General features: G+C 39.2%; 1 protein-coding gene and 1 long non-coding RNA gene across 2 annotated transcripts in view; one reads left to right on the top strand and one right to left on the bottom strand.

Moving 5' to 3' along the window:
- The window catches only part of LOC109536544 (1-phosphatidylinositol 4,5-bisphosphate phosphodiesterase epsilon-1), a gene marked incomplete in the record, with an annotated part of 48,466 nt that overhangs the window by 32,999 nt on the left and 7,230 nt on the right, over nt 1–8,237 (bottom strand). Inside the window, 1 exon segment of the mRNA XM_048668362.1 lies at nt 4,919–4,957.
- LOC125505158 overlaps nt 1–8,237 on the top strand; it is a 20,443-nt gene that overhangs the window by 9,120 nt on the left and 3,086 nt on the right. The window lies entirely within an intron of this gene.

Raw genomic sequence — 8,237 nt, 5'->3', positions numbered from 1 at the left:
ATAAAAACTGATGATGGTGGAAAAATACACCGAAACGTATTTTGATTGATAAATAGAGACAATAAATGACTGAAAGCCAGGAATGAATTTGATTTCTGCTGATTGACACGAAATTAATTATAAATTTTTATGAAAATTTGAGCAAAAAACTAAAATTTCAGTTGCAAACTTTTTGGTTTTAACGTAAAACTTTAGGGTCTTTACTGAGTTAAGTTAGTCGGAAATATTCAGAAATTTATTTCGAGGAAACACTTCCTCACACCCTTAAAACAGTTTCAGGCTTGAAAAAATCCTGTTTGCTGCAGAAAACACTTTTAAAATGCAAAAAAATTAAACTTGAGCAAACCTTTAGTTGGGCAACTGCTTCCCAAAATCTGTTCAACAGCTCTGAAAGCGCAGCTTTAACGTACGAAAACTCACTAAATAATTTTTTTTCTGAAAATTCTGTTGATTAATTCTGAAAATGACGGGAAACAACTGGGCACCGAAAATATGCATATCCACGATTCAAACTGTTCTGGCCAATATGTAAAATTTCCATCATCCGCAATTGTAATTGCAAATGGGCTTTAGCGCCCTAAACCCAGATGACGTATAAATAATCGTTTCAATGCATCATTTCGGATGTTTCGTTCGAATTGTTGAACGCAATTTGTAAAGTTTGACTGTAATCAAGTTTGTCGAAAATCGTTTGGATGCCCACAATCGCTTGTTCATGCTCTATCGAATTGATGGGCAAATAGTTGATGTTTTCCTGCTAGCCAACTAATAATAAAAGGCACAGCAATGGGCTTTCTGATCGATGCTAAAGTTTGGCACGCTGCCTACTTTCCATAGGTTTTTCTCTGGATGCGAAGTTGACTCCTTAGAGCACAATGCCGTCAATAAAATCACGTATTTTCACGGGCACGTGTTTTCAAACTCCAAATTCCCATACACGTGTTGCCGTGAAACATCCGGTTTAATCCGCAAAACGAACTCAACTAAACACATAACATGTATTCGAAATTCGCGCAAGTTGCGGAAAAACCACAACAGGGAAATGAAAAAAGTTTTCCTCACTGTTGGATTTGTCGGTTGTGCAAATCGAATTCTGGCTGGTAGAAGGAGATGATTATTATTATGTGAAATGCAACATTCAAATCGCCGGCTTTTATTTAGAACACAATTCCGAAACCGTATTTTCAGTCTTATTACCTAAAAGATTTAGATTTCAATCTGGGGGCAATTTTTTAAAGAAAAGCGCCATTCTTACGAGCCCCAAGGCGAAGCAGGCAATTCGGTTTGCCAGCCACATTTTCTGCAATATTCCCGAGTTAATCGAGCGAGTTTCCCGTTTGAATACTTGATAAGAAGTTCTTCGGATTACTTTCAACGCACTTTAGCTTCACTAACTATATGAGTGGTCCTTTTGGCCATTTTGCCTCACAAACAGTAAATGGCGTTTGCCGAAACCCGAAAAATGCCAGCCTGCAATGTAAATCCATCCAATATTCACGATCCAACTCGCTCCTGCTCTGACTAACTTCCGGAATTGCTCTCAAACGTAAAACAGTTGGCGGGCTTGTGGCGGCATAAATTCCTCCAGATTGTAAAATACGACTGTGGCTTATTCCAATCTAAAACACCGCCATTCGCTGCATATTATTCTTAATACGCTGCGTTGCCTTTGACAAATTCGTTTTTATAAAACACTAAAAGCACTTTACACTCGGGATTCTCTGCAAAATATGATAATGAACTTTTGCACATTGATTATATATTGCACATTTGCCGAGAAGTTTTCTTGCCTTAAAAAAAGGAAAATTTGCGATCGCACCCGGTAAGTCACTATCCTTGGGCCGATTGCGCACGTCTGGATCGTCGCAGTGTAAAGAAGCGAGAACCACCGGGCGTTGCCTAGGAAACCAATACATTATTATCGCTCCCAATCGACCTACCAGGACTGGTCACTAAAGCTCCTTTTGCCACCGATCGTTGACACACACGAGTGTTTTAATGAATGAAATTCGTAATTGCAACTTCTAAAAAATGAACGCTGAATCAAGTAAATGCCTGAACTAATAAAACCCCTACACAATTTTCAGGTCTTATAGTTGAATTAGTGAAACAATATCCCGTAGCATTAAGCTGTTGGCTCATGGCTTTTGGAGTGAAAATGAGTTCAAGCCGATACCTGGTAGTAAACTCAGTCTGACAGAGAGCACTTAGCAAGAAGTTAAACAAAACTTTGCTAATTGGATGTAATGAAGTCAAGCTCCACCTAAGTGGAACGAGACTTAATGGAAAATGGCAATAACAATTCCGCAACAACTGCCGAAATAATCTGAGACGAACAGGAGCAATTCAATTTCAAAATATTTCGAGATTTTTATTGGGAGAAACAGTGAATTTCGGTCGGCTGTTAATCGGCAGAACATGCCCAAAGTGCTTTATCGAGTAAATTGGGTCATGTGTGTATGTGGATCATGGCAATATTGAAATTGATCCCATTGCCCGCGCTGTTAACACATCGCACACATTATCCGATGTTTCACTGCAAAGTTACAATCCACTAAATCAAAAGATGTTGCCAAGATACAAAGCCAATCTGTAATATTGCCCCCAAGGGCCACAAATGCGATTGCCAAGAATATTTTCTATATCGCCGAAATGCTGAACAACTTTATGGGTATGACCCGAACGCAATCTATCTTGTTACGGCCTGAAATCGAACAGGGTGAATATTTATTGGCATTGGGACAATATGGGGATGAGTGGCTTTCTCATAACCTGGATGGTCCATTTTCTAGCCCCACATTTTGTCATTTCAGCTCCAGTTGCATGCGATTTGATTTCCTAAACATTTTCACTTAACCCTCAGTTGACTCAAGCTCGCCAACTTCTCTTTAACATTTTTTATTTATTTTAATATTTACCCTGTTTGCGCCCTCTAGTATTTAATTTCTTCTATTTATCTTTCCAGCAGCTTAATGAGTATAGAAAGCGTAATGGGAGGCAAATAAAGTGTATAAAGAGCTAATTTATTTAACGCAGGTTTAACCCGCATTCCGACTGTGTATTTAAATACACTGGACGTAAATTGCTAGTTTGAAGCAGGTACACGGGCTTGATTCAACTTCAATTTTTCATTCACTCTGGAAAATATTCTGCTCTAAGCATTCGTGTTTGTTGCTGATGGTAATAATTGTTTTAGTGACCAGTCCTGGTAGGTCGGAAAGGAGCGACAAGGATTTATTAGTTTCCAAGGCAACGCCGGGTAGTTTTCGCTCTTTCACACTATCAACAATCAAGTCGGGCGTAATCCGCGCAGAACTATTGTCATACCGGGTGCGATCAAGACTTCGGGAAACGGTCAGACGGTCCTTACGAATTGTCAGTTATTTCCAATCGCCCCTCATATACAAACGAAATTTTCATTGCATCTGTTTAGAGGCGATAAAATTTGATTGGGCTATGAGAGAAAATGAGCTTTCGAAACGCCGCATAAAAATGACTGTTTTAAATGCATGACACTTTCGACCGTTTGAAGCGTTACCCTACATTTTCCCACTTTAGGTTCAAACTTTTAAAGGTTAGGAGTTTCTGATAAAGCAAATAATGAGCAAAGTGCGGCCCTCTAGACGACGCTCTATCTAAAATGTCCCAGATATATTCAACTGTTCCTTAGATATCAACTTTTAAGCTTCAAGGGAATTTGTAAAGCCAACATTTTGGCTTCCATCTCTTTAGAGGTTAGGAATATCTGATAAAACCTCATGGCTGAAAGCCAGTTTTTGAGAGGGTCTTTCAAAAAGGTTCCCATGACTGTTTGAATATATTCAGTGGTTTGAAAGTTATGAAGTTTTTTAGCGCCAGGTCTACATGAAGGGGCTGAGCACATTTCCGGTCCTCGTTTTGTTTAGGGTTGGTGTAAATTTATTCGAAAATTGTCCCAAATTATTTGTATTTAATGCAAGCAAGTTTCTCAGCAAATTGAACCGGACTGGTACTTTTCTAGTAGCTGTTTCGTACCGGCCGCAAGTTTCCATTTCACCAACGCTGCAGCTGTTTTTGAGCAAAATAAGCTGCAGGAAATCCGGCTGGAAGTTCGATAGCAAGTAATTTTCAAGCGTTACATAGCCAAACGTCTCCATAACAAGGCAATTCCAGCTGGAAAGCCGCATAGGAAATTGCGAGAAAAGAAAACTTTCACATATCAAACATTTTATGAGACAGTAAAAGTAACTAATCCCTTCGCCATTACCGGAGCTCTGGGGGTGAAAAAATATGATACCATTTCTGTCAGAGCGATAAAGGAAGATGCGTGCGAGAGCTCCACAAATTGGCAATGTTTTTATTATGAGCTGTTCTCCGGCGCGGTGAGTTTTACTCGCTTTTTTAATAAAGGAAAAGCTGTCGTCATTATTATATCGCAACAGTAACAGCCCTTAATCTAATCAGCTCCGGCTCCTTTCATAAAGTAATTCCAAGTGCCATCAGCCGCACTAAATGTAGTGAAAAAAACCGCGCTTATTCACTCGTTTAAGCCGATGACACCGACTTGAGCTTTGAAGTGGATACTCATCTGGATTAAATTAGCAATCGATTAGAATTTTCTCTACAAGAACTTTAATTGATTGGGTCTGACCAATGCGGCCACAAATCTGTTTCCAATTGCATCGAATTCCCCTAATCGAATGGCCCGTTCGTTCACATTCGGTGATTGCAAAGTGAGCAATTTTCGACCGAAAAATCGAACAACAAACGAAAAAAACTCGATCATTGCCAAACCACACAACAAATGCAATTGCATGTGGATATTGAACTGGATTTACATGCTCGCTAATGGTAACTAATTACTGTTTTTGTACATCGATTGAATTTAATTCGCACTTCGAAAAAACCTTACACATCAGCTAGCAGGAAAAACACTTACCGTTAAACGGTCGCTAATTCAAGCTTGGGCATGGATAATCTGAAAACAAAAACAGTTTGTGTTAGTTAATCGACAATATTTGAGTTAAATGGGTTTTTTGGACGACATACAGGGGGTAAAAGTTTCTTTTGCTTTAGCTTTGTGTGAAACTACGCGCGATTCTTTACGAGATATTCGGCACAAAAGTTGCGTTTAAAGAATCTTTTCAGCTCATTCGAAAAGCAAAAGTATCCTGCTGATTCAGTTCTCAAAGGCTCAGTTTTTGAGTTATTAACGATTATTGAGTATCCGAAAAAATTTGGTTTAAAAGGGTTTTTTTTGACGACATACAGCGGGTAAAAGTTTCTCTTGCTTTAGCTTTATGTGAAATTACGCGCGATTCTTTACGAGATATTTCAGCACAAAAGTTGCGTTTAAAGAATCTTTTCAGCTCATTTGAAAAGCAAAAGTATCCTGCTTATTCAGTTCTCAAAGGCTCAGTTTTTGAGTTATTAACGATTATTGAGTATCCGAAAAAATTGGTCCCGAGACAATAAAACCTAATTGAAATCGATCGGATTTCGAACGCAAATAGACACTTCTTTCAGTCATCTTTAGTATTTAGCGACCTTTTAAAGGAAAATGGGAAAAACTCCACAGGATGGGAACAATGGCACATATGCAGCAGGAATTTCCAATCAGAAAGTATGGATAAACGGGATTTCGGTCGAGTAGTCAGAGACAATGTCATCCCATATGGGACACGTACGGGATTGGAATACCGTCGTTTATAAATCATCGAATCCACAGTTGCAGGATGGAAATTCAAAAAGTGCCAAAAATAGTTGTAGTTGACTAAACCACCCAAATGCAAAGTTTGAGGCTTAGCAGGAAATCGACTTGACTATCACCTAATCCGTTACCAGCCTCGTGTGCTCCCTGATAGGGTAATTTCACCCTTAATTTCATTTCTACCTGCAAACTAACACTAAACGTAATTTCCCCCTGCACGTAATTCGAAAGTTATGTTGCCTGCTTGTAGCTGAAACCGATCAGCCAGGCGGTTATCTTTCACTAAGTTAACGACAAAATCGTTACTTTAGTGTGTCGGCTTAATGTCGTTTCAGCCCCAAATTAACCAAGATTTTCTCGCAAAAACCTACCAGGTTGGACAACTGTGAGTCTTTCAAATAACCCTTAAGTTTGTCTGGAAGCCACTTGAGCGATTTCACTTTGAATGGTGTTGAAGTACAGAAGTGAATTCGCAACTTCTCAATCAACTAATTGATCGGGCTGCTACACTTAAGGCGCGTTGAGACAAATTTTGTCGCATGTCGCAAAAACTCATTAGTTAATTGCATTTGCAAAATTTCGTTCGCTTGGTACAACAGCGATTTTCGTGCGTTTCCAGGTAATTGCAATTCATCTCTTCAGCGAGTTGTAGGGCAGAATCCCCATCAATTGCTCAATAGCGATCATTCTCCACAGAAAGTTGGGATTTTCATAGCGCAAAAATTACGCAATTCTTAATCCTGTTTGAAAATTTCTCTCCCAAAGCTGCTCTATATTCGGTAGACGTGGAATTACGGTCACAGTCAATGCATTAGCAATCAGACTAATTGCCCTACAAATAACGCGAGGGTTAAGGAAAGCCAAAATTTCGGCCTGAATAATTCAAACGCGAATCGCAGAAAAGAGCCTAAATCCATTTGGGTTACACTGGGGCCGATTTGACACCACTAATTCATTATTCAGCGGCTTTAAAGCGAAATTATTAGTTTAAAGGGCAGTAGGTGCAAATAGGAAATCAAACAAACATTAGCAATGTTCCCAGTTGCAAAACCTTCGGGATATTTTCAACTTTCACAACAAGATTATTTTCGTGACGTTTCGCAAGCACGAGTGGCTGACATCTTCAGAGGTGGTTGCTGCGTCCAGCAAAAGCAAACTGCCTTTGATGATGCGAAACTATTTTTCACGACGGCCACAAAGCGCGAAATTCATCAGCCTTCGATCGTTTTCTTGGTTAGCATTTTTCATTCAACGCCCTGTAGAAATCATTAAAGAATGCCGTAATTGGAAGGGTGAAGTTTTTAAATTCACTACGTAAAAGGGTTTTAAGGGGCGCAAAATTAAATTGGTAACTTACAGCTCTTACCAGAGCCTAAAGTGCCTCTGGAAAGGATCGTGTTTAATTTGTGATGGCTTTTACTGCATGAAGAATATAACCGATCCAACAGTGGATTTTGCTCCTGAGCTCGACTATGTGTCTGTTTCAAATAGCAGGGCTAAAAGTGCTTTTAGTGCATTCTGAAATGTGGCTAAGCAGGATTTAAAAAATAGTTTCTGATCCGCATGCAGGCAGATTGCAGTGTAATGGCGCGAACGATTCAACTAAAATTCCGAATTTTTCGAAAATCCCTTGGAAATTTCAAGCAGTTTTGAAGCCAAACCCCGATTAGTTGGGCGGGCACATTTTTCAGCTTGCACGCGAAGCTTCAAAGGTCTCCGGCTCTTTTGTGTTGAGATACCGACCGAAAGTTCCTTCACCAACATTTTCTAGTTGTTTTTTCCGCCAGTTCCGCTCTAAAGCAAAGTCGAACTCTAAAGCAAAGCGAACTTTAAGACTTTTGACCGAGTTTATTACGTTTCATGTTTTAGTAGGGCTCATCAGCATGAACAGGGACGTTCGGAACTGGAGCAAAGAATTCCGGTAGAATTCTCAAGTTTTGGCGGCTAAACATGCCATTGTTTTGTTAAATTAGGCATTTGAGTTAAGGAACTGTTTTTCGTGGTTGATTTATGGATCATAAATTTACAGATTGCACTTAAGTCCTCATAGTCGACTAGTTTCACATACTTTTTTCAGCTCAGCAGAAGAGATGGGGAAATGCCACAGTTTAACTCTGCCTATGCAGGATGATTCAAAAGTACTCGGGCAAACTTTCAGAACAAAAGGTTATAAAATGAGGCTTCTTAAGGGCGACGTTAGCAAAAATTAAGGTGTTTTTGTAAGAAAAGGTTTATGAAAAACATAAAAATTCATTCATATGGTCGGAACCGCCTGGGATTTTTTAATGAAACATTGTGCATGCATTGTTTTTGAAGAAAAAATGGTGCGCCACTGATGTATCCAAAAATACAGTTTACCTTTGAGCTCTCTTGAGGTTTCGTCGTATATTGCATCGTTTTCGAGCAAAAAAATAAAAATTGCCTCAATGCACAACTCCAAATCAAATTAATTCCTGGGTTTCAGTCATTTATTGTCTCTATTTATCAATCAAAATACGTTTCGGTGTATTTTTCCACCATCATCAGTTTTTATGTGTAGCGTTGTTGC

The sequence above is a fragment of the Dendroctonus ponderosae genome, unplaced genomic scaffold, assembly GCF_020466585.1.
Source record: "Dendroctonus ponderosae isolate FM_Combo_2020 unplaced genomic scaffold, Dpon_F_20191213v2 Dpon_F_20191213_7, whole genome shotgun sequence".
NCBI classification, from domain to species: Eukaryota; Metazoa; Arthropoda; class Insecta; order Coleoptera; family Curculionidae; genus Dendroctonus; species Dendroctonus ponderosae.
This window is presented reverse-complemented; position numbering and strand designations above follow the sequence as displayed.